This window comes from Myotis daubentonii, chromosome 2, assembly GCF_963259705.1.
Source record: "Myotis daubentonii chromosome 2, mMyoDau2.1, whole genome shotgun sequence".
NCBI classification, from domain to species: Eukaryota; Metazoa; Chordata; class Mammalia; order Chiroptera; family Vespertilionidae; genus Myotis; species Myotis daubentonii.
Window position 1 is genome coordinate 153,722,345 of NC_081841.1, and position 27,706 is coordinate 153,750,050.

At 37.7% G+C, this 27,706-nt stretch overlaps 1 protein-coding gene, 1 long non-coding RNA gene and 1 other non-coding gene across 5 annotated transcripts in view; 1 reads left to right on the forward strand and 2 right to left on the reverse strand.

Annotated features, from left to right (window-relative positions):
• Positions 1–27,706, reverse strand: part of PCDH9 (protocadherin 9) — a 963,854-nt gene that overhangs the window by 463,651 nt on the left and 472,497 nt on the right. The gene's annotated exons all lie outside the window — the stretch shown is intronic.
• Positions 8,079–8,268, reverse strand: LOC132228809 (U2 spliceosomal RNA). Its single transcript, XR_009451447.1, has one exon. It is a non-coding gene; the product is annotated as a U2 spliceosomal RNA (small nuclear RNA).
• Positions 16,867–27,275, forward strand: LOC132228428 (uncharacterized). The gene is made up of 2 exons (XR_009451347.1): positions 16,867–16,930; positions 26,868–27,275. It is a non-coding gene; the product is annotated as an uncharacterized LOC132228428 (long non-coding RNA).

Consider the following 27,706-nt stretch of genomic DNA (forward strand, 5'->3'; position numbering starts at 1 on the left):
ATTAACGAAATTGTTCATATCACAGCAAGCAGGGTGTAAATGCTTTTGAGAGTTAGGACTGTCTTTTTCTTTTCTGAACCTACAGCACATAGTTAGGAGAGTGACTGACATATCATAGGTACACTGGGTATGTCTGTTCAATGGAATTGAAGTATTGAGGCTGGGAAGAAAAGTGAGATTTTTGGCATTAAAACTCATCATCTTCCCACTGCACTGTATAACACTGTTGAATAAAGAGATACATTTTATTTTATTTCATTTTTTCCATCGCCATTTATCCCCTACATGCTCTCTTCCATCTCCCCACCTTACCAGAATCACCATGCTATTGTCCATGTCCATAAATTCTCTCTTTTATTTTTTCTATTTTGTTCTTCACCCTCCCCTAACTCCTCCCACACCAGAGTGTCTGCCGATCTTTATATAATGAATCTGTCTCTGTTTTGCTTGGTGGTTTCATTTGTTGATTAGATTTCACAGATGAGTGAAATTCTATGGTATTCTTTTTCTGACTGGTTTCTTTCACTTAGCATAATGTTCTCCAGTCCCATCCATGCTGTACCAAAGAGATACATTTTCTTCAACAAAATATAGGTGTCTACCACATCACACATCACAGATCCCTTTTGCTTAATCTTCTTTAATGAGAAAAAGCAATTTTGTTTTTTTGAAATGTATATTAACTATATTCAAAAAACCCATACACAACTAACTAAAATTTTGGTCTAAGACAGTGGTTTTCAACCTTGGCTGCACATTAGAATCACCTGGGAATCTTTTTAAAATCCTGTTTTCTGGGCCTCGTCCTCTGGACATTCTGTTTCTTTGTTACTAATGTTGTGGCCTCACCCCATAACAAAGAAACAGAATTTCCAGAGGCTGAGGCCCAGAAATCAGGATTTTAAAAAGATTCCCAGGTGATTCGAATGTGCAGCCAAGATTGAGAACCACTGGTCTAGGATATTGGGGGATGGAGGTCCAATAAATCTATCAGTCGAGAAAATAAGAACCATATCTCCTGGATTTGAAAGTGTTGTCCAGGAAAACACCAATGAATAAAACAATAGAAGAGCATAAGAAAAAAAGTCCAATAAGTAAGAAATTGACACATAGATAGACAGAAATTCTCCAGGACATGCTTTTGAATCACAAACTTGTGTCCTTACGACAATGGAATAGGAGGCCTCTGCACTTGAGTGGCTTTCTGTGCATGTCAAAACCCTTCGCATCCCTTAAAGCTCTCAACTTGGTGCCTTATTAATAACAAGGGCTTGATAAATGTAATCATACCTTGATTAATACCATGGACCTACAGAAGGCCCAGAGTAAACAGCTACATTATGCAAGGGAGTAAAGATATGGCTGCTGGTGAAAATAGTCTAAAATTAGATTTATATGTATAAACTCATAATTAAAAGTCTATTGTGGGTAAAACAGAGTATTTAGTGCTTAAAAACAAAAACAAAATCTTATAAGTTTATAATTAATATATTTTAAAAAGTATGAGTACTAAGTAAGATAAATATGAATGTTTACAAAATCCTACTATACCAGAAAAATAAAATAACAAAAGAGTTTTTATTAAAACTAAGATAAATACTTCATAAACTATGAGGTGACATATTGAATTGATAATTATAATCATATCAGGCTATAAAATCTGAATATATAAATTATAAATCCCATAAGATGATATACCATTGTACATTATTAAAGATGAATAAGAAATATTGGCAAAATGATCCATATCCTCTGATGTTGACACAGTGATATTGACAAGACCTTTTAGTGAATAATCTTTGCTGAAATTCCAGGCAGAATCTAAGGCTGCATATCACTGGAATGCCAATTCCAGTTTCCAAGTTTCTAAGTTTCATGTATGAACCTTATACTTTTTTGCAAAACACATATTTGTGTCTGTGCCAAGGAGGTATGGTAGATATTGGTAATTTTATACAAATTCTATTCTTTGGGTATCCTATCTAATAAAAGAGAAACATGGTAATTAGCCGTACATCCGCTACACTTCCCACTCGCTAATCAGGGCAATATGCAAATTAACTGCCAGCCAAGATGACGGCCTGCAGACAGGCAGCTTGAAGCGAACATGAGGCTTGCTTGCTTCAGTGATGGAGGACTCCAACATTCCCCGCCTGCCGCTGCCGGCCTCTGAGCTTGCAGTTTGAAACACTGTTACAAAAATAGAAGCTAAACAAAACCCCAGAAACCTGCTTTCAGCCAGCCAGGATCTCAGAGCTGGAGTTGAATCAGTGTTTCAATTATAGAACCCAAACAAACTAGATACCTGCTTTCAGCAGTGGAGGCCTAAGAGCTGGAGCCAAGCCTCAGAGCTAAAGCTGGCCCAGAATAAAAAAGAAAAAAAGGAGCGGTTGGGAGCTTCAGTCACCCACCAGCCTGAAAACAGCCCTCAGCCCCTCACCCAGGCTGGCCAGGCACCCCAGTGGGGACACACACCCTGATCCAGGACACCCTTCAGGGCAAACCAGCCAGCCCCCACCCGTGCACCAGGCCTCTATCCTATATAGTAAAAGGGTAATATGCCTCCCAGCACCAGGATCAGCGGAACTGCGAGGCCTCCCGGTACCGGGATCAGCGTGACAGGGGGCAGCGCCCAAACCCCCTGATCGCCCTGCGGCTCTGTGTGTGACAGGGGAAGGTGCCCCAACCCCCTGATCAGCCCTGCTCTGTGCCTGATAGGGGGGAGCTCCCCAACCCCCTGATGGGCCCTGCTCTGTGTGTGACAGGGTGCGGCCCCACAACCCCCCCCCCCCATGGGCCCTGCTCTGTGTGTAACGGGGTAGAGCCATAACCTCCCCATTGGCCCTGCCCTGGGTGTGACAGTGGCGGCACCCCAACCCTCTGATTGGCCCTGCTCTGTGGGTGATAGAGGGCAACGTCCCAACCGCCCCCCACGGACCCTGCTCTGTGTGTGACTGGGTAGAGCCATAACCTCACCATCAGCCCTGCCCTGAGTGTGACAGGGTGCGGTGCCCCAACCCCCTGATCTGCCCTGCTCTGTGTGTGACAGGGGGCGGTGCCCCAACTCCCCTATCGGCCCTACTCTGTGAGTGACAGGGGGGAGCGCCCCCACCCCCTGATCGGCCCTGCTCTGTGCGTGACAGGGTACAGAGCCCCAACCTCCCTGATGGGCCCTGCTCTGTGCATGACAGGGGGTGGCGCCGCAACCTCCCCATCGACCCTGCCTTGAGTGTGACAGGGGGCGGTGCCCCAACCCCCCATTCGGCCCTACCCTGAGCGTGACTGAGGGTGGCATCACAACCTCCCAATCCACCCTGCTTTGTGCATGTCAGGGGGCGGCGCCCCCACTCCCCAATTAGCCCTGATCTGAGTCAGGGGCTGCACCTAGGGATTGGGCCTGCCCTCTGCCACCCGGGAGCAGGCCTAAGCCAGCAGGTCATTATCTCCTGTGGGGTCCCAGACTGCGAGAGAGCACAGGCTGGGCTGAGAAAACACCCTGCTCCGAGTGCACAAATTTTTGTGCACTGGGCCTCTAGTTTTATAATAATTGAGTTGTACCTGGTAATTACTGCCCAACTGACCATGTTTTCCAGCACTCCCTATAGCTCGGTATGGTCATGTGATTGATTTCGGGACCAACTTGCAAATTAAATCCGCAAATTAAATCTGTCCTGCTACCTTTTCTAGTGTGACATTAAAAATTTAAAGTTGAAGATGGCAGAACTGCCCTTCCCTTAGTCTTTGAATGACAGCATGAAGCACAGTTATTCATTGATCTGAGATTGTTTATTTCATTCTTATATTATTGTATCATTTAAGTCATTGATTTATTTTTTGTTCTCTTACAAAAGGCTTAGTTTAAATTAACTATTATAGTGTATATTTCTAAGAATTCAGTCCCAGGTTTATTTAGATTGTCATCATTGAGTTGTTTCATTCATTTATTCATTCAATTTCTGTGTCCTCTTTGATAAAATGAAAGTTCCTAGAATTTTAAATAATGAAAAATAGACTAGAGTTTATCTTTCAGGATATAGGATTAGATTTTAGACATGACACAAAAAAACAGTCAAACTTATATAGCACATATGGGGAAAATATTAACTCACTACCCCCCGAAAAGGGAAAATGCTTGACTATTGTAAAAAGAAAACATCTTCAGCACCTCCATATGCACAGCTGTTGTCAAGTATCTCAATTCAAATTAAACCAAAAGGTTTTTGTTTTAGATGAAAGAGTAAGAAGTAGATAAAAGAGTATTTTGCCAAACTCTGAATAGAGTAAGATCTTCCAATTTCCTGTTATTAAAAACATAAAAAGCTCATAGGCTTTTTAGTCTGAGTTCCTTCATGTATTCTTAATGGATTAGAAATTAAAATGTCAATAATTATATCTTAAATACATCCAACATTAATACCCATATTGGCATGATACTAAAGATAAAAAATATCCAAAGTAAATAAATAGGTTGTTTCTAAGGTGTATGTCTTAAAATTTACTTATTTGATATTACAAAAGAGATTATTGCAATTCATTGGGTCAGATAATTTAATATGAATATCCAAATTCATTAACATAGAACTCTTAGGGACTAAAAATAAATTGTATAAATATATACTATAAATCAACTTGCATTTAAATTCAGAGTTCAGCATTTAAAATAAATGTATGGTAAATATGTTTTTAGAATCATAAGACTACTTAATTTGTATGCATATATTTTGTGTGTGTAAACATATAAATTTTATAAAATAGAAATCTATTTTATTTACAATCTATATGCATGAGTATAGAAAGGCATAATAAATACATATAAAAGTAGAAAGTAAACAGAATTCAGACGAGGCAACATGCAAACAAAAACAACATATATTTAACTAAATAGACATTGTATTGAAAGCTAAAAACAGAGCCAAATAAAAATCAATATTTAGTGGCAAGAATGTGAAGTGTGAAGGCACAAAGGCGACACAAATGAGGTTGGATTAAGATGGAGAAAATTTCACTAAAGCAAATAGAATTTTAATTCCAGATTTTTTAAAAAAATATATTTTATTGATTTTTTACAGAGAGGAAGGAAGGAGGATAGAGAGTTAGAAACATTGATGAGAGAGAAACATCGATCAGCTGCCTCCTGCACACCCCCTATTGGGGATGTGCCTGCAACCAAGGTACATGCCCTTGACCGGAATCAAACCCAGGACCCTTCAGTCCACAGGCTGATGCTCTATCCACTGAGCCAAACCGGTTAGGGCTTTAATTCCAGATTTAAAATATGAATGATATGGCCAAATACTTTATACCTGTGACTTCTCCTACCCCATTTTTCTAGAGATGCTGAAGGAAAATTCCAAAGATAGGAAGAAATTATGCTGTCACATTGAATAGAGATCAGAGGTTATGCTTATTAAAAGCGTGGCATTTGGTAAGAGTTGTGTCATCAAGGCTGATTACAAGGATCTCTTGTGGAAAATAACCATGAGACCTACTTCGAAGTAGTCTAGGGCCAAGGTTGTCTGGTCTAGATCTCAAGTTTGTTTAGAGGTAGGTCTGAGGAATTTTATATTGTCAATAGTTAAAGCTGGACAATTGTATGTAGGACTTTCTATATTAAATTTCTAAAGAGATGAAATATGGACAAGGTCTATATAGTGAAAGTAAATATATACTAACCGATCTCTCTCTCTCTCTCTCTCTCTCTCTCTCTCTCTCTCTCTCTCTCTCTGTTCATAGGTGAAAAAAAAAAGACTTTGAATCACATCTGTCCTTATTCTAGAGCAAATTTATTTAAGTTTTTTAAAAAAGTCAATGTCAATGAAAATATATGACCCAGGCAACAAGGAGCGTATTGTGCAGACAGGACTTAACTCACTTTAATTTCTTTGGGTTATAGCCATTAACATTTGCATGTAAAACTTTCTATACAGATTATATGAGATGTTCCAATTCCAGACTTTGACACAATCATAGATCATTAAGTTACACCTCTATTAAGCTAAAGGTTAAATAATTTGAAGAAAATGACAGGAATTCTCATTACATAATATCATTTTAAGATTTAGGTTTAAAAAGTCTGGTTTCTAAAATGAAACAAAGGGGGAAAATGAAAGAAAGAAAAAAGTAATACAATGATTATACATTCTCTAAGCAGATCTATGGAAAGGAGTTCAAAGTCAAGAGCAAGGCAAGTTCAATAATAAAAAAGCAAGAAGGCTGACTTTGATCTCTTTAGCTTTCTCACTGTAGCACAAATTCAGTGATTTCTGAGCACACAAGGAAGTGATGAATACCAAAAATAATAATACAACTTTGCATTATTGTTAGTGAAATGTACATTGATTAAGAAAATCCTGTTTTCTTGATATTTTCCATATGTGTGTGTGTGTGTGTTACTAAAACTCTGAAATACCATAAAAATACAAAAAGGATGAAATAAAAGATATTTTCTAGTAGATATACAGAGTGTATCCATTCACTGATAAATTGATACAGATTAAAAATATATTCAAAACAATTATGTCTTTATAATTTAAAAAATTGGATTTTTCCATGTAACTTTTCCACATTATCTCCAATCTACACTAATAAAAGAGAAACATGTAAATTGGTGTCACTCTGCTACACCCACCAGCCAATCAGAGCAACTATGCAAATTAACCCAACAAAGATGGAGGTTAATTTGCATATGCAGGCACTGAGTTAAGATTGAAGACTGAAGACTGAAGACTGAAGACTAAGATTGAAAAGACTTGGCTTCTCTGCTGCAGCTGGACCAAAGGCCTGGGTCCCTGGTGCCTGAGGAAAACCGGTGCCAGCAGCCAGGGGAAGGAAGGCCTATTGCACGAATCTCTTCATGCAACGGGCCTCTAGTTAATATATATTTACTATATTATATTAAACTGACTAGGGGCCCGGTGCACGAAATTCGTGCACTGGGTGTGTGTGGGGAGGGGAGTGTCCCTCAGCCCAGCCTGCCCTCTCTCACATACTGGGAGCCCTCAGGCGTTGACCCCCATCACCCTCCAATCGCAGGATTGGCCCTTTGCCCAGGCCTGACGCCTCAGCCAGCGGCATAGACCCCCATCACCCTCCGATCGCCTGATCGGCCCCTTGCCCAGGCCTGACGCCTCCGCCAGAGGTGTCAGGCTTGGACAGGGGACCCCCATCTCCCCCTGATCACTGGCTCTGGCCCCCGCTCAGGCCTGAGGCCTCTGGCCCAGGAATCATGCCTGGGCAGGGGACCCCCATCTCCCTCTGATCGCTTGCTCCACCCCCCGCCCAAGCCTGACGCCTCTGACCCTCTGGAGGGTGATGGGGGTCAACGCCTGAGGGCTCCCGGTATGTGAGAGGGGGCAGGCTGGGCTGAGGGACACTCCCCTCCCCACACACACCCAGTGCACGAATTTCGTGCACCGGGCCCCTAGTCAGTTTAATATAATATAGTAAATATATATTAACTAGAGGCCCATTGCATGAAGAGATTCGTGCAATAGGCCTTCCTTCCCCTGGCTTCAGGCCTGGGCAAGGGGACCATCATATCCCCCCAATCCCCGGCTCCGCCCCCCACCCAGGCCTGATGCCTCGGCCAGAGGAGTTGACCCTCATCACCCTCCGATCACCAATCACCGGATCGGCCCCTTGACCAGGCCTGAGGCCTCCGGCAGAGGTGTCAGGCCTAGGCAGGGTACCCCCAGCTCCCCGCGGTTGCAGGCTCCGCCCCTGCCCAGGCCTAACGCCTCTGGCCTAGGCGTCCGGCCCGGGCAGTGGGGACCCGCAGCTGCAGCGGCCCCGAGATCGTGGGCTTCGCTTTAGGCCCAGGCAAGGGACCCCTAGCTCCCGGGACTGCCAGCTTCGACCGTGCCCAGCTCCCATCGCTGGCTCCACCCCTACTTCCTGCTATCACTGGCCAGGGTGGGAAAGGCGCCTGATTCTCCGATCATGGCTCGGGGGCAGGGCAAAGGCGGCCCCAGCTCTTAGCTCCCCGCTGGGTTTCCGATCACTGTCAGTGGCAGGGGGCTTCTTCCTGCTTTCCCTTTCACCTCCCTGCATTGTGCCTACATATGCAATTTAGCCGCCATCTTGTTGGCAGTTAACTGCCAACCTTAGTTGGCAGTTAACTGCCAATCATAGTTGGCAGTTAATTTGCATATAGCCCTGATTAGCCAATGAAAAGGGTATCGTCGTACGCCAATTACCATTTTTCTCTTTTATTAGATAGGATAAGAACAGATACTACACTTGATCTTAGCCAAAAGGCCGAGAAGCGATATATATTTACTATATTATAGCCCTTGGAGTATTCTTCATAAATGAGATATTATTCATGCCTGATAATATTTTTGGAATGGGCTATAAAATGGAATATATCATGTTGAAGTTGCTTTCTTGGGAACAGTACCTGTTTTAGTTACATAGTTGAGGTTTTTAATTCATATGTAATGTGTTCGCAGATATTCATAGCAATCAGCTCTAAGCCAATATTTCACAGAATCTGGGTTACCAAATAACATAAATCATTTGAAAATGTGTGAAAATGACATCATGAATAATAAAGCACCATAGATTAGGTATGACTTACTTTAAAGTACATGGGAGTAAGTTCAAAGGTACTCCAGCACTGAAATCATTCTCAACTTTCACTCAGATGTATTTTCCTGAAGAAATAGGTGGAGTTAGCGCTGTCTCGCAAAAATGTCGTGCACAGGTTGAGTGCATTCTCTTGGATGTATCACAGTGGAAGAAATAGACCAAGGTTAACTATGACTATAAAACGAAAGAAAGAACAACATTCTTTGCATGGAAGCACTATCTTTGTCAGCTTTCAACAGCTTTGTTAATTTACAAACACAGTATATTATTTATTTTTTCTAAAAAGTAACACTAGGGGTACTTGATTCTATTCTTTATTAATGAAGCAAATCTTATTATTTAACATTATTTCAAATTATCCTCAAGAGATGTTTAAATGATAGTACACTCATAATTATAGAGTGCTAAAGTTACAGTATTGGCTATAATGGAGTCATGGAGAGACAATGAGATTTTCAGTCAGAATAATTGTGTTCTATCTGGGAAACAAAACAAATGTCAATGTTTGTACTTTGGTCCCTCTACCTAAAAATAACAATATCTCCTATGTAAAGTATAATTATTTGTGTACTTTTAAAAATTGTTTTCATTTAATTGCTCAGAGATCATCTTGGGTTCATTTAATCTTTTGAAGCCTCTATACACTCATCTGTAAAATTTAGCTCAATATCAGAACTTATCTCTCAGGGTTTTGGAAAACAATGAAATCATGGCTGCAAATTGTTTAGAACCGTGCCTGGTACAGAGTATTCCACCCACAAAAATGAGGTAATAATAGGTAAGAAATCGGGATTTTTAAAATCAATACACTAACAATGATGCAAAGCTGTATTATTATTTTTTTGTATTGATCACTTCTTTGTTTGCTCAGAAAGCACCGAATTGGTGCTATACTGAGAAAGCTAAAAAGATCAAACTCAGCCTTCCTGTTTTTATCATTTTTTAATAACAATTGCAATTTATTTTCTGTTACATTGAAACCAGTCTGCTAGAATCCTCAGATGTGAGATCCAGAAAAAGCCTAGCCCCTAAGTAGCAATGATGAATTAAATTGAGATACTAATGACCATACCCTGTGTACTGATATTGGTTCTTTCATTCACAATATAGTATATTAACAGAAATCCAGCATTCTTGACATAAACTGATCATAACTTTTCAGGTTGTGTTGTCATAATAGGTATAGGTTATTGCCAGAGAAAGAGGAGAGAGGAGGGAAAGGGAGATGAGGAAGAAAGAAGACAGAAGATGAGAGGACAGAAGAAAAGTAGGAAGGGGTTTATAAGTGGCAGCAACTTTGAGGGTGGATACTGGAGATTGTGACACGGAAAGATAGCCTCAGTCACTGTGACAGCTATTGAGATAGTCAGTAACGAGGAGAGATCCATCAGGCCACGGCCCTGCGAAGGTAGAAGAGGTTACTGCTCACTAAAGACAGGGGCTAAAGAGCTCTCTCAAAGACTCAGCACACAAATACAGGATATACACACTCATTTCCAAACATTAGAGCATTAGAAGGAAAAGTAACATGACCCAAGATCCCAACCTAGATAGATATATCAAAACACGATTACAATTGTGTTGTGCAGATAAATCTAATGAGGGAAAGAACAACAGCAATCTACAGATATAAGATTGGAAACTATATTTCAAAGAGGAGAACAATAATTAAAATAGAAGAAAAAGCAAGAAAAATAAGAGTAAGAAAGAGAAGGAAGTAGAATGAGGAGGGGAAGAGAAAAATAGAGTTGGTGAGAGAAGGGAAAGGGGGGAAAGAAGAGGGAGGAAAGGGTGAAGAATTCTAAAATAATTTTAGTCTTCACAGCATTAAATATTCTAATTACCACGTATTTAGTGAATTCAATTAATTAGGTAGATCAATCAGCAATGGTGCTGGAGAACTGACGTTTACTGTTTAAACAGCAAGCACAAATACAAATTTACATTTTGGTTTCCTCAATAAATATGTCTCACGACTGATATCAGCTTCTGCAAGATGGTGTTAGAGTACCACATAGTGGTTTCGTTCAATAAGCTTTGACCATCTAATGCAGTTGTCACTTGAAGCTATAGTAGAAGTCTATATGCAAAAGAAGAGACATTCAGCTTTCAAACGAGGTAAACCATATTATTGATACTTAATGGTTTGAATGAAGATGTTAAAATATCTTTAAATAAACTGACTCCCAAGACTGATGTAGAGACTAAAAAGATAACTGAGGCACAAACCTATCTCAAGAAAGATCGTGACAATCTGAATGGGGTGCAGTTGACAAAGCAGCCAAGAGAAAAGGAGCCCCTGAAACACACACTGGCAGTGATTGCCAGGCACTTTAGTGGGGAGGTAGTCCCACATAAGACCAAAGGGAAGGTTTTATTGGAAAAGTACAGCTCCATTACATTTAAAATAATATCTTAGACTAATTCCATTAAACAAATCCCACTCTTGGAATTTCTCCATCCCTAAGCAACATTCTGGCAATTTACCTTCCATTCAGTTTTCCATCTGAGAAAAATTATAAGTCAAGATAATTTAAAGCATGCTTGATTTAATGTTTGTTCAGGTATTTATTTTTTTAGTTGAGCTCAATTACTGGAAACTCTGGTTTCCATTTATAACCAATATATGCATTGAGCCTTTTGAACTTCAACTAAAAGCACATAGTAGGTATCTTTCAGAAGGAGTTGGTTATGTTGACTAGCTTAACAGCAAAGAGTCAGAATCTCTGTAACTTTTTTCTAATACCCACGAGAGAGTAGATTTCAGGATAAAGTAGATTCTAATGACTAGTGCTCAGGATAGTTGTTTTTTTTTTTTTTCCTTTTTCTTGTTTCTGAAGTACTAAGTCTGTAGGAATCAGTCTTGTCTATGGAGCAATCCCACTAAATAGATATAAAAAAAAATGTTCCTTCCTTTTCTTCTCTCCTCCTTCTCTAAATGTTTATTGAAAGCCTTGTAAATATACCAGTTGATACAAAAAGAGCTGAAACTGCAGAGATTCAGAAGTTTGAGTCCTACATCTACTCAGTCTAGTTGAGTGGACAGACTTGAAAAGCAAACATAGCAACAAAGTGCGATAGTTGCTACGGCAAAGGGATATATGGGTTGTCAAATCTACTCTTCAGTAGGGAACACTAGGATTGAGAAAGGTTTAGAGTCAAGGTTTCAATTTGCAACCTTGGATTTGAAAAGATCCCTGTCAAGGAAGATCTAATTTTAGTACTAAACTTACAAACATATTTATTTTTTAAAGGTATTTATAACTTTTACTGTATGTTGGCATCCTGGAAAAATATGGTTCTCCATATAAAGTTTTTTTTTTTTTCTATGATGGCAATAGCAGATACAATCAAAAGCACAACTAATAAAATAAATTGAGCTACATTTATATTTCATGAGATTAGCCAGGTTTTCCAAAGTTTAAATTTATACTTATTTATATAAGACTAAGTACATATAAGAAAGTTTTTGAAGTAATTCAGTCCTTATGAAACCTAATTTTCTGTATTCCTGTAATGTCTATAAATTTAAAGATAGAGTGGTTGACTTTCCTCTCTCCAGGGAAGTGTACTCTCTGCTAGTGAATAAGGTATGCAAGAGGTGACAATAGACATTCTACTATAAAGTTGTACCAATTCTGGCTATAATGAGAAGTCTTACTCTTACATAAGACAATATTTTTAACAGCTTAGAAAGTTGGTTGGAAAGAATGACACAATTATAGATTTTAATCTATAATTTCAAAAACTTTTCTTAATGAACTTTAAAAGAAATTCAGTAGAGTAGCTGCTACCAGAAAGCAAATATAAAAGAAGCCCCTTGCTGACAGAGCAAGCTTTAATACTTCAGACATTATCTGTGGCCTAAAGGAAATTTAACAGGCAAATGTCACTGTACATCAAATGCCTTCCTTCCAGAGCTTGTTTGATTATATCTTAATTTAAAACATAAATTAATGTCCTTAAAGGTAATAAAGTTAACAGGTAAATCAGATGGGGAAAAAAAAAAGAACACACACACCCAGTTAATTCTATGCTGATTTTCATACTCAGGGAGATAATGCAAAAGATCAATGGGATTTAATGAGAAAAATGTTACATATACAAGGTATGCCTCATCTCCCTTTGTACATATTTGTTTTTAATTTTCATAGAGAAGGACTTGCATTTATATCTCTACTCAGAAGCAGACTCTGGTTAAAAATATCACCTTTATTAAATCTCAACTAGCCATCAAATAAACAAGTACATTTCAAAGTAGTATTCCCATCCTGCAGGGTTCCAGTTAAGGAAATAATAAAGTGAAATATGAAAAAAAAAGATTGTTCTTTGAAAGGAAGGGATCTAATTAAAAGGAGGACCTAACAACTCCATGGATTAATTGGGAACCAACTGAGATAATTGGACCTATGGGAGTATGATTACACCCATCATAAACTGCTTTTTTCACAAGTATAGGGTAAGTGCTTGATGCTTTAATTGAGTGCAGCACTACAATAAAAATAGAGATGATATAGAAAAATTCATATTTGGGAATGCAGTCTCCTGAAGTTCTCTGGCATCATTAATAACCTTTTTCTTTCCCCCCACAGATACAATTCTTTAGGTTTCTTGGAGCCACTTTGATAACATTGTGGTTATAATCATATCAACCAAAATAAATTTAAGCTATTAAAAGGTGATCTACAGACCACATGTAGCTGCATTGCAATTAGAAATTCAACAAGATCATATCATTCTGCAATTGAAGTTAAAATGGGCTACTTTTGTTGAAGATGGTATCTTTAAAAGTTTATTGCAATAAACACTGCCTTTCAATTAGACGATCTTCCAGGAAACAAAACTACAGAATTGTGGAGCCTCAGGGAATCTTATCTGGTCAAACTCCCTATTTTTACATTTGAAGGGTCTGTCTGAAAACAATGGTTGAAAATTCTAGAACAGAACTAGGTCTTTATTGGGAGTCGGAGGTGTGGGGGCTCATTTGGCAGATGTAGAGTATTTCCTTTTGAAAACACGTGACTGAGAAACCAAAAGTCATTTGCATACATCTAAACACCTTGTGATCTTATAATATTTTAAAAACAAGTCTCTATTTAAGGGAAATGTGGAGGTGGTAAAATAAGAATCACTCCATTTGCACTGGGAAATGGGATGGCTTGTACTTTGAATAGTGAAAAGTTATTCCAGTTCATTAGGTAAAAAGGCAGAAACGATATTACTACAGACAGAAAAGTATGACTCATATCCTGTAAGTAAGCAAATAGGTTGGCACATAGAATAGGCTGCCCTTGCAGGCACTGTGTTCCTCCAACAAAGACCACAGATTCTGCCAGGGAGCTTCTCCTACTGTTACAACGTTGTCTCTCCACTTCCTGGCAAAGTCTTCCTTTGTTGGCCCTTCAAGCATAAATCCAATCCACACTTGGCTCCCTTTCTATTTTAAACAGTAAAGACAAAGACATGTTTTAAAAAAATACAAATATGAGCATTGAGACATCCTGAAATCATCACCTGAGCTACAGAACACAGCAGGCCTTGGCTGCTGCCTTATCATCCCAGTTTTACCTAAATTACCTCCTTACTTAGTCTTCCAGACTGAACCTAAATGTCACATGCTATCTATGTTCATACCCCTTTGTGTTCCTGTACTTCTTCATAGCAATCATTTGAATTTTAATGATTTGTTTAATTAGCTTTTGATTTACAGAACATGGAATATTTTGTTTCTTTTCTCCTTTATATCTCTCCCTCCCTCCCTCCTTCTCTCTCTCCCTCCCTCTATTCCTCCCTCCTTCTCTTCCTTCCTTCCTTCTTTCTCGACTTCCTTTCCCCTTCATTCTCTCCTCCCTCGCTTCCGCCCTCCCTCCCTCCCTTCTTATCTTTATCATTCAGTCTTTCTTTTAGTTTGTTCTCTTCACAAATATTTACAGTGTTCACCAAGATCCCTGTCCTCCTGGGCATTACATTGACAGGAAAGGCATACATTAAACCATAATTGCAATACAAATCATGACAAGCACGAGGTGGACAAGATTCAAGGTCATATACCACCTTCACTGCATTAACATCAGAACCAACAATAAAAATTGGCAGATAATGGACCTGCCATAAGGTAAGGAGGCAGTGTAGAGTTTCATAAAGAACATGGTTTGTACTGTCAGTATTAATTGAATTCAAATTTTGCTACCTATGGACACTAGGCAAATTGATTTGTTATTAATTCTGTTTACTAATTATAAATAGCACTTACAAAAATCTTCCCTTTGGAATTAAATGAGAATAAAGTTACATAAATCGTTGAGAAGAGAAACTGATAAACACATAGAGCTAGTGTTATGGTAGATTTTCAGAAAGGCAAGGATATCTTGGACTATCTATATCAATTTGTAAGAAAAGGAAGAACAACAAAATCAATAATAGTTTATAGCTTTTTCTATTTTAGGAGATCACAATTTAAATTAACCATAATTAAAACCTCACAAAAATATGGAATAATTAATTTTAAGCACTGAGCATAAGATAGCCAACATTCTGGCATAAGGAATTAAAACAATATATTGTATCAGCTTTAGAAATATAGCTTTCTGTACAAGAAGCCACCTGACAAATGCAATAAAGCAGCTTTATTAATATAGTATGCTTCATGCCTAAATCTGATCAGATTTGCTCAAGTAGTCATCCTGTGTGCCTCAAGACACCTGCAGTAGGTAAAGAAGTCATGTTTCCATGCCATTTGAAAACTCCCATCATCTCTGGCCTCTGCTGCCTGTTAATTTTGCAATCCAGAGTTAAGCCATACCTCTTTGTTAGTGGCAGGCTTTGCTTACATGCAAATTTCTAATTTCTAGCTTATTGTTGCCTCATTTATAAAATTATTTTGGGAAGTTTTTATACTTGGTAAACTCTAAGCAAATTAAAGCTGTCTATTATTCTTTTATACTATAGAGTCTATTACTGAAATTTGTCCTTGAATTGTTCCTGAGAAAATTACATCAATTAGAAATATTACCTTTTAATTTTTCCATATTTTGTACCATGTAAACTTTTATAAACAAATAACTTATAACATGGTTTTTAATCTTTATTTATATAATGATTAGAGGCCCAATGCACGAAATTTGTGCAAGGGGCCCTACGCTCACAGCACTGGCTGCCTCGTTATTCGCAGCACTGGCTGCCTCGGCCCTTGCAGCCCCAGCTGCTTCCCAGCCCCACCTGCCTGGTGGCCATGCGCCCCCGCCTTCTTCCAGTCTAATTAGCATATTCGCTATTTATTATACAGAATATTTCTAAATGTCACAAAGAATGGGGTTAACATAGGTATAATAGAAAATTTTAATAAAATAAAGAATAAAAAATAAAACCATGAGAATATTAAAGTTAATAAGTTAGAATACTATATTTTTATCATTCTAAAATATCAAATTATATCCCATTTTTGCACCTTGAAAAGCACAGTAATGTCATAGGACTACCAATATTTATATCTGTGTATTAGTCATTATCCTTCCTCCACTACCTATGCACAGATTCACATTGTTTGTTGAAAAGTGAGCCAGGAAAATTGTCTCAAAAAAATAGTTTCAGTCATTTAAATTTAGTTGATTAGAACAGGGTGCCAGCAACCACCTTAAGTTTGGCTTGACTTTGACATGAGCTGAATAAATTAAACAAAATGTGCAAGTTGTAGAATTTCACTTCTTATGGTAATATGAAATGTCCATTCCACCACATGGAGCTGGTTTGTCGTTCCTGCATGACTGTTCCCATCACATCAAATACAAAAAAAAAAAGAAAGTGGCACGTTTAGCCAGTGCCCTCCAACAGGACTTTCTTCGGTGATGGAAAGATTCTGTGGTCTCCTCTAGACACATGTGACTATGGAGCACCCAAAACGTGTGCCCTGTGACCAATAATTTTTTTTTTTGCTTTCAATTTTAATTACTTTAAATATAAATGGCCGCATATAGTGAGTGCCAATCAAAATCAATGGCAGAAACTGATCTGAATAATTGCCCCTGCACCTATTCCTGCAATTTCTTAAATGAAAATTTTCCTCAAGAAACAAGACAAATATGTCCAAATATATTCATAATAATCTGCTTCAAATTGCAGACTATGACTCTTCCTGAGTCTCTTTAGTTATATTCATAAGGGACTGAAGATCACAGAAGACTGACTTGCTATTATGAGAACCAAAGTCTGACTCACCCACCTATACCTGGGGGATAAAAAGCCTCCTTGCTAACCGAACATGCTTGCACTGTCCCTGCGTGAATCACCATCTGCTTCTGCGATGAGAGGGAGGAGGCAGCTCCAAAACGGATGGTTTATCAAGGTGAGAAAAAACAGGGGGGAGATGATGGAGTCACTTCTTTTTCCTGCTCATCCACTAGATTTTTACTCTGAGGGGACCTCATCAGCAAATTTTAAAAGATATGTTTACATATTTCCAAAGCATATAAAGAGGACAGATTGAGGATGTCTTGCCAAACATAATAACCTAGGTTTATATTTTAGTCCAAATTGTTCTATAAAAGCAGCTTATGTATTTATTGTGCTTCAGCAGGGTACCAACACTTGGGCATTGTTCAGCCCTAGAGTTTTCATATTGATCCCATGAGGTGATTCAGAATACCCTGAGTGACGTATTGTTTTTATCACCTAAGCATTAAAGTGGCCTATGATCAAGTAAAATCAGTGCTCAGTGGGCAATAATTCTATTGTGTATAATTACAATTACCCACACCCTTCTAACTTTTAGCCAATGTTCATATTCACTCACCTTCAATCAGACAGCTTTGTTTTATGTACTCAACTTTGGGTCGTCGGTACCCTGGGAAAAATTTCCATTTACCATCAACTAGCTTGTTACTTTCCTCACTTGATTGAATTTGGATATTATTTTCTAAGTATATGAGGTTGGCATCCTTTATAATGATCAGATTCTATCTGCATGATGAAGATATTACTTTTTTTATGCTGATTACTGCTAATGCTTTACAAAAGGTAACTTCATTTACCTGAGCAGTTTTGATTTATGGATTATGAACTAACTCAGTGTTGCTTTAAAAAATGACAAAAAATTTGTTTGCTTTGTGAAAGGAATGACTATTGAAGAATAAGCAATTGACTAAAGAGATTTATCAGTGTCTCAGAAAGCAGGGTATGGCTGTGGTAAAATTAAATCACTTTACATTTTCAATATGCTTCATGATGCTTTCAGGTTTGGGTAGAGTGTGTATAATTATTTCCTAAAATTGGACTCTTGAGGGCAAAATAAGACTGTTTTAATAATTAAACTGGGACAATAGGCATGCATGGGAACTGCCCCAGACAAAGCAGAACCCAGTGACCCTAGATTTAAGAATTTAAGAATGCTTAGATAGGCTCTGGTCCGGTACTCATTTGGTTAGGGTGTTGTAATAATATGCCAAAGTTGTGGCTTCGGTCACTGGTCAGGGCACATACAGGAATAAACCAATGAATGCATAAATAAGTGGAACAACAAATCCATGTGTCTCTCTCTCTTGCTCTCTCCCTTCCTCTCTCTTTCTAAAATTAATAAATAAATAAACACTTTTAAAAGAATAATATGTTCTTATATATTTCAGAGAGAGGAAGAGAAAGAAAGGGAGGGAGAGATAGAAACATCAATGATGAGACAGGATCATGGATCAGCTGCCTCCTACAGGCCCACCACTGGGGACCGAGTTGGTAAGCTGGACATATGCTCTGACTGGGAATCAAACCATCACCTCCTGGTTCATGACTCAATACTCAACTATTGAGCACACTGGCTGGGCAATAAATAAAAAATTAAAAAAAAGAACGCTTAGCTATATTGGAGCAACCCCTTATTAGGGAACTAATCCTTGGAAATGTAATAACCCAAAACTTTCCTGAAGTGAGAACTGAACTGTCCTTGCTTCAAGGGGGGTTCATTAGTCTACCATGTTGGAGACTCCATAATCCTCCAATGTTTATCTCAAGTCTTCTGGTACATGACCATTGCTCAGGATCTTACTGTTTACCTTATTCTCTGAAATATTTTACAAAAGTATATTTAAAAATCCTCTCCATTCTTCAAGCTCCTTCTTAAATATTCTGTTATAGACTCAATGTTTGTTTCCTCCCAAAACTCATAGTTTGAAACCTAAGCTGGTATTTGGAGGTGGGATCTTTGGGAGGTGAGTCATGAAGACAGAACCCCTATGAGACTCCAGAGAGCGCCTACAAGTCTGCTGTCTATTAAGGAGATGGGCTCTTAGCAGACACTGAATCTCACCAGACATTGGATCTGCTGATGTCTTGATCTTGGACTTCGAACCCTCTAGAATTGTAAGAAATAAATGCTTGTGGTTTATAAGCCACCAACTGTATCCCAGTGTATGGAAGTTTTGCTATAGCAGCCCATGCAGACAATGGCATATTCTTTTTTCCATGATTATCATCTCCAGTAACATATGTGAAAATATTTCTTTTGGCTTCCAGGTTTAGACTGTATATTTTACCTCTCATTTTAATTAAAGTATGTCCCTTCATGTTGCTGGTAATTGTTAACATATCATTCCTCCACAATTGCAGGGGTGATGCTTTTTTCTATGTTTGACTCACCATGGTGCTTGTCTCATTGTGCTTCTAAGGTGTCTACTGAGCTGACTAAAGAGATTACTGCAGAGGTACTTGAGGAAGTTTGTAATTACATGGGAATTATTACTAACTACAGGTATATTACTAACTCCAGTTATTGTCTACTAGTACTATGTGCCAATGGCTATGATGAATGTTCTGAAATCATACTTTGCATGAGTCTAAACTACACCTACTTAAGATGCCAATGAAGCTGAGATTCAAATAAATTATTTGTGTCTTAGGTCTACACAATATAATGTAAATCAAGAGGGAAAAGGTGATTGTTGTTTTGTTCAGTGCTTTATCCCCAGTACCTAGAACAGTACCTACCACATAGTAGATGATTAATAAATTTTTTTGAGTGGATGCAGGTAAAAAGACTAATAAAAACAAAGGCATAAAGCTATAATTGTGAAATTTTAGGTCATGCTAAAAATGGCAGACTAGAAATTTCAAAAGAATTTGTTATTCTAACTTCCCCACAAGTAGCATTGTATGAAGCCAATGTTAAGTAATGTAAAACTGGGTAGAGCTTGTTGTAGATCAGTGATGGCGAACCTTTTGAGCTCGCGTGTCAGCATTTTGAAAAACCCTAACTTAACTCTGGTGCCGTGTCACATATAGAAATTTTTTGATATTTGCAACCATAGTAAAACAAAGATTTATATTTTTGATATTTATTTTATATATTTAAATGCCATTTAACAAAGAAAAATCAACCAAAAAAATGAGTTCGTGTGTCAGCTCTGACACGCATGTCATAGGTTTGCCATCACTGTTGTAGATAGATATGTCTTAAATTTTAAAGGAATCATAGAAAGAAAACTCCTATTTCTAATTGGGTCAAGTGATCACACTGATTTTATTTAGATATTATTTTATTTAAATTGGATCCTATATAATAAAAGGGTAATATGCAAATTGACTGAACAGCAGAAGAACTGGCCACTATGATATGCACTGACCACCAGGGGGCAGATGCTCAACACAGGAGCTGCCCCCTGGTGGTCAGTGCACTCCCATAAGGGGAGCACTGCTCAGCCTAAGTTGGGCTGATAGCTGGCAAGTGCAGTGGCAGTGGCGGGAGTCTCTCCTGTCTCCACTGAAGCACTAAGGATGTCAACCCATGGGGAGCAGGCCTAAGCTGTCAGTCAGACATCCCCTGAGGGCTCCTGGACTACTGAAAGGGCTCAGGCCAGGCTGAAGGACCTCTAACCCCAGTGCATGAATGTCATGCACCATGCCTCTACTTTTAATTATAATTAACTGAGAATGACTTTTGTTTTATTATCTCTGTGCATGTCAAATCACTCCACATTCTGCCCTTATGGGCGACAACTGCACTAGGATTCACCTCTTTCAGGGCAAAGTCAAAACGTGGATTTAATCCAACTTTTAATCAGCTGTACAGATGGGTTTATTTCACAAATACACTATACTGCACAGATGGAAGTTCCCGAATGCCTGACAAGGTGTTAAAACTGCTACTGATATTACAAAGGAATTAAAAATCAGCATAGGAAAGTATAATTAGTAGGGGCTTGGTCTCTGAAGAGTGTATTAGCTTAGCACTTATATTTTGTCCTTGGCAGAAAAAGAAAACATATTTGTAACAAATAATTTGAAGTACATGTTAGGCTTACATGATCTCAGGTTTTACATGAAATATTTTTGCCCATGTAAGGACTTGGTAGCTCAAGTAAACTAAATTGGTAGAATATATAAATGTAAATATTTTAAAAGTGTTTCAAGGGGTTGAATTTTTTAAATGACATCCTATCTGAAATACAATTGCAAAAATAATACATAAATCATGAAAGTGGTACATAAAATATGAACATATTTCAGTTAAATATTAAGCCATTTCAATAAAATAAATCACATAATAATCAGCTTAGGATGAAATGGCTTCAACAATCAACAGCCTCTAGGCACTACCTGAAAATTTGCTGTAAACACCTGTGGTTCTTTATTATGAGCTTATTTTCTCCATGGAAAAGAATTAGTAATGAGAGGTTTCTCTGCTTTTGTTCAAGTAAATCCCAATATATTTAACTTCCTGGATTCAGAATTTACTACTTTAATTTCTTTCCTATTTCCTTAACAAAACTATCTTGTATCACATTATGTATTACATTTTTAACATTACACCTTACCACCTTACCCTTTTCCTTTCCACCTCTATTTTCTCCCTTCCAACAACTGCAAATATTAAGAGTTTGTATTAATTCTATTTGTGAAATGGAAAATTCCTAAATCCTACAAATTAATAATAGAAAGATTTTTAATGGCATAGGCACAATTAATATAAATTTTTTCCTAGCCTAATGAAAGAACTGAAAAAGCAAGGAGAGTTGAGGGAGATGGTGTCAACTGGCTGATTTATTTATTGGGAGGGGGGTGTGATAATGATAGCAATCATGGTAATCTCTAGATTACCAATATGGTAGACCAGTTGCCATAAGTGGCTGTTGAGTACTTGGAATGTGATTAGTGCCAACTGAGATGTGCTCAAATGTAAAATATACATTATATTTAAAAAAGAAGTCTAGTATATCTCATTAATATTTGTGTTTATTTTTCATGTTAAAGTGATAATGTTTTAAACATATGAGATTAATGAAATACATTGTTAAAACTAATTATATAGTAAATAGATTAACATTTATTTTCCTCCATTTCCTTTTACTTTTTTTAAGAGAGCTACTGGAAAGTTTAAAATTACATTTGTGGCTTGCACTTATGGTTCACATTATATTTCTATTACACAACACTAGTCTAGGATTTATTTAGAGAGAATGTCTAAAATAGGAGAGTGTGTCCTGCTAGAGGTAATTACACATAACTTCAGACAGATAAATAAGCTTTCTTTTCTGTCAAATGGTAATGGATATTATTAATATTTCTAAATTAATGACCCACTATACAGCTATGGCTCATTTAACGTAAATTAATCTAAACAATTTCACATTTATGTGTTTAAGTTTCCCTCTTCCCATTGCAAACTTTTTCTAAAGCAGCAGGGCTGGTCCAGGACCAGAATCAAAGCAGCTCCATAGGCCATTTAATTCTCTGAAGGGATGCACATGTGTTTTATCCACTCCATGGATTTCTCCTTCTCTCTGCATGCAGCCTCCGGCTTTCTCCTCTCGCCCATGTTTTCATGACTCCCAGTACTGTTTTATTCCTTGTCCCTCTAAGCTTTCGCGAGTTTATGACCCTACAGGGCTGTCCTCCAGCCTCTCTCTGCATGTATATATTTCTGCTTTGTTCTCAGTGTTCTCTGTCAATTCCCTTTTTATTTTATAATTCACTTTCCCTAGAGAACCTGATTGCCCTTGTTTATCTTGCCATGCTCTGCCAAAGCTCAGAGGTGACTGACTAGCCTCTATACACCGCAAGGACAAGGCCGCCTGGCAAAAAATCAGACACGTAGATCATACCTTAACCCAGGCTCTGAGCAGAATAGTTCCCCTCAAAAGTGACATGCTAAGGCAGGTATATCATAAAGAATTTCATGCACAATAGAAGAAGTGAAATAAACATAATTGAAACTAATGACTAGTGCCTCCTGCGAAAATCAGGGTCTTTGATGTTTGCCAAGAACATGCATAGAATTTAATGGATATTATTTAACTCATCCAAGTAAGTTTAAGAAGAAGAAAAAAGCAAACAACCAAAAACTCCAAATACATTATTGAATGAAGAAACAAAATGAAGGAGATGATCATACTAATATAATTATTAACAATGGTAGTATTTTATTTGACATATATAATTTCCCCTAAAAGTTATCATCCTTTTACCCCTATATATTTTTGACTTCAGGTAAAACACAACAGTATTGAAATATCTTGAGTATGATCAAACTGTATGAGATATTGCATATTTATTTCTTTTAAATTTAATTATTTTTGAAATTATTATTGAAGTGACAATTGTTAATAAAATTATACAAGTCTCAAGTATATAACTCTATAATAAATCATCTGTATATTGCATCATGCATTCACCACTCAAAGTCAAGTCTCCTTCTGTCACCATTCATTTGTACCTAATTTACCCTCTTCTACCTCTCCCCCCCCTTCCCCTTTGGTAATCATCATACTATTGTCTTTCTGTTTTTATTTTCTTTACTTAATTCCTTCATCTTTTTTATCCAGCTGTCAGTCTGTTATCAGTATCAAAAAGACTGTTTCTATTTTGTTATTAATTTATTTTGTTCATTAGATTCCACATATGAATGAAATCATAGGGTACCCTTCTTCCTCTGAGTGGCTTAGTTCGCTTAGTATAATGTTTTCCAGATCCATCCATGCTGTTGCAAAAGATAAGATTTCTTTTTTTTTTTAACTGCTGAGTAGCATTCCAGCGTGTAAATGTGCCACAGGTTTTTTACCCACTTATCTACTGATAGGCACTTGTGCTGCTTCCAAATCTTGGCTATTGAAAATAATGCTGCAATGAAAATAGGGGTGCATATATTCTTTTGAATTAACATTGGGTGTGTTTGGATATTCCCAGGAGTGGCATTGTTGGATCATAAACCAATTACATTTTTTTTTTTGAGGAAACTCCATACTGTTTTCCACAGTGGCTACACCAATCTGTAGTCCCACCAACAGTGCACAAGGGTTGACTTTTCTCCACATCCTCACCAACACTTGCTATTTGTTGATTTATTGATGATAGCCATTCTGACAGGTGTGAGGTGATACCTCATTGTGGTTTTACTTTGCATCTCTGTGATGATTAGTGATGTTGAGAATCTTTTCACAGGCCTACGAATTTAATTTTAATGATTGCTGTATCATTGAACATTAATTTTATCTATGAGCTGAAATAACAGGTTGAGGCAAAAATAGTTTTACAGTTGTTCATATGAAAAATAATTCAAGAATAAATAATAATAAAAGATTAAACTCCATGTTTTGTATACTCACAACTGTAAACCTTTCGGTCCACTCTGTATAACAGAACAAATCTCCAATTTCAAAATTCTTACAATGGGATTATATAATTGAGAAAAAATTCAAAGAAAGTTCAGATTAGGTACCTAAATTTGGGCCAATGGGATGTCTTCTGTACAGGGATTAATCATCCCTTTTGCTTCCTTTGAGTTTCTGGGTACCTGGAATGAAGAAAAGCAATCTAGCATTCTAACAACTTTCTGTGTATGACCTGCAGTGAGCTTGAGAGCAAAATCCATATGCTAAGATGTTGTAGCGTCTCTGAGCACTTCAAGAAGCAATCTAAAAACTCTGGACTACCCATTACTAGGCCTAATGTATGTCCAGGTAAGTAAACTTTGATATATTTTAAGCGGCTCTTATTTTGCCATTTTCTATTATATACACTTGAATTTAATTCATACTGATAGAGTATTACTCATGTTGAAGTCATGTTCCTACTTTATCTCATACAGGCATTTCTCCTAAGATTTGTAAATGTAAAACTCCTCCATAGATATCTCTGCGTAAATACTGTATTAAAAAAACAAAACAGCAATAACTTTCCATTCAGGGGAGCAGGTGCTTTATAATACAAAACATTTACACAACAGATAACATCTATATATATATATAAAAGCCTAAGCAATCTTCACAATTGAACGGATGACCGAACAGGCTGCGTGAGGTGACCAAGCCGGCAGGAGGGGTTAGTGAGGGATAACCAAACTACTGAGAACCAGGGTGCAAAGATGGCAGAGCCCACAGCCAATAAGGAGGGAATATGCTAATTGACCATAATGCCCTCAAAGATGGTGGCACCCACAGCCAATGAGGAGGGAATATGCTAATTGATCACCACACCCTCAAAAATAGTGGCACCCACAACCACAAGATGGCCAGCAGGGGAGGGCAGTTGTGGGCGACCAGGCCAGCAGGGGAAGGCAGTTGGGGGAAACCAGGCCAGCAGGGGAGGGCAGTTGGGAGCAACCGGGCTGGCAGGGGAACAGTTATTCATAGATCAGGATGGCAGAGGAGTGGTTAGGGGGTGATCAGGCTGGCAGGCAGAAGTGGTTATGGGCAATCAGGTAGGCAGGCAGGTAAGCGGTTGGGAGCCAGCAATTCTGGGTTGTGAGAGGGATGTCCGACTGCCTGTTTAGTAAATGTGCAGTCAGACAGCCATCGAGGGTTCCCAGATTGGAGAGGGTGCAGGCTGGACTGAGGGACAACCCCTGCCCAGTGCACAAATTTCATGCACCAGGCCTCTAGTATTTATATAAAAGGTCAATTAAAGCATATTTCTGGTACTAATGCATATCATTTCCAAGAAAAAAAGTCATACTTATTATCATGACTAGTCTTTTATAAATATATGTAACCTCTAAGTAATATAAATATATTTTAATAATTTTTAAAACTTATCAAAGGGGTCTGCTGCATATTATCCTTTCCTTTTCTTTAATCATTGAAATGTCTCTTTAGTATTTCCACTATTATAAAATATATGCCTAAAACACTGTTTGTTGTAAATTTTCTCTTAAGAGAAAATGACACTTTCTTTATTTTTACACCTGCTTTCTTCAGTTACCATGTAAGCAGCTTTATTAGCCATGACATTACATATTCTCCAACAGTAGGTATATCAGTCCCTCTCAAGTTAAGTCATGTTTTATATATCCATTTAACTATAATTGGATATCACAGGTTTGTCTAATGTTCTACTGTAATACACCATGATAACAAATAAATAACTCTATATCTGTATCATAAATTATGCCTTTGGAAAACTGGTGAGTAGATTTTTGAGTAAGACAACATTAGTATTTTTAATGCTAGTGATAAACTTTTCAAAATTATCTCTTGGAAGAGTATATTACTTTAGTCTCTTTCACTGAAACTTTGCCCAAAGAGATCACTTAATTATTTTTATATTTTCCTAAGAATAATTCTGATTTAACTTGTATTTATTTGATTAATAAATTTGTTGTTTATTTTTAATATGGAGAGGCAGAGTTTTCCTAGAAACACTTACCTCAGAGAGCATATATCTGGCAACACAAGAATGGTATCATTGCTTTTAACCTGCTTCAGAAAATTTCATTCTATTGAAAAGTGTCTGGATAGACATCAGCCACATTATGGTGAGATTTCTGCATATCTTTCATTCTGATCTACTTCCTGTTGTTCTAAAATCTAAATGAAAGCTGCTGGCAAAATGTGACTATTAATTCCTATTTCACCATTTTCCTCAACTGAGGAGCATCATTGAACAGGCCATGTCTGAAACATCCTGCATCATGACTCTCTCAACTGATTACTGTTGAGGTTTTGTAGTTTCTACTAAAGGAAAACACAAATCTAACTACTTAAGACTGTCATTTACCTAGCTCATAGTGACACAGCAGAGATAGCAATGATCAATGTTACAATTTAGAAATAACAACATAAAGAAAACACTGTTATAATTAAACTAAGGAACAATTTTCACCATAGAACATCACACAAGTATTAAATTATTACTTCATGGTAACCTATCACATTTAATTTCTTAGCTTTTTATGAAACAAAGTTTTAATGTCTACCTTCATATTGTCCTGAGAGGCTAATCAATGTTTTCCTTGTCACACTGCTAATTAACCCAGTGGTAAGTTGGTTGAGTGGCCAATATTAATTTCTCCCTCTCTTACTTAGAGAACCCTGGTTTTGAGGTGTCTACCTCTGCTACCTTCCGCCATATGCATCAAGGACAGCTGGGCACAATGTCCAGCTCCAGAAGAAAATCCCCATGAGAAACCGCCTTGTGGTATTCCTCTGGAGACTGCTCCTGATCAAGCATCAGAGCCATTATATTAGCTGGTCCAACAGGCTCAGAGGAGAAGACCCATGCTCCATGTCGGAGAAGAGGATGGCTTTTGTGGAATCCCACACATGAAAAATAATGTCCAAATTGACATTTGTATTCATCTTATAACCATGAGGAGAACTAGAATGACACTAATGCTCAATGACAGAATTTAGAAGTTCTAGATTGCTCAGTGAGATTATTGAATCATGGATCTAAATAAATTGATAATTAAGTAAAGTGCATTTTTTAAAGCATGTTTGAGTCATGACTTCTTTTACTTGCAGCTTAAACCATCCAATTTGTTTCTTTAGCCTATCAGAGGCAACAACTATCCTCTTTCAACTGCCTTAACCTTCCAGAAGGTAGGACTAGCTTCATTTTGGGGAAATCTTATTTGGGTAAAATATAATTTAAATGCAGCAAATAGCTTAATGGCTTAAATTGGCAACACTGAGTATAAAGACAGAGTAAACAAACAGTAAAGTTGTTTATATCTGAGAACATTTTCCATTGATTAAATGTTAAGAAAATACTAAGATGGAATTTGCTGTTTATATTTTAATTATTATTGAATAATTCTTTTAAACTGAAATCCAGTGCTTTTCAAACCTAGCTAGTCTTCAGAATCACCTGGGGATACCCACCTCCACCCTGACAACCAGTCAGGGGCCCAGCGGTAGAACTC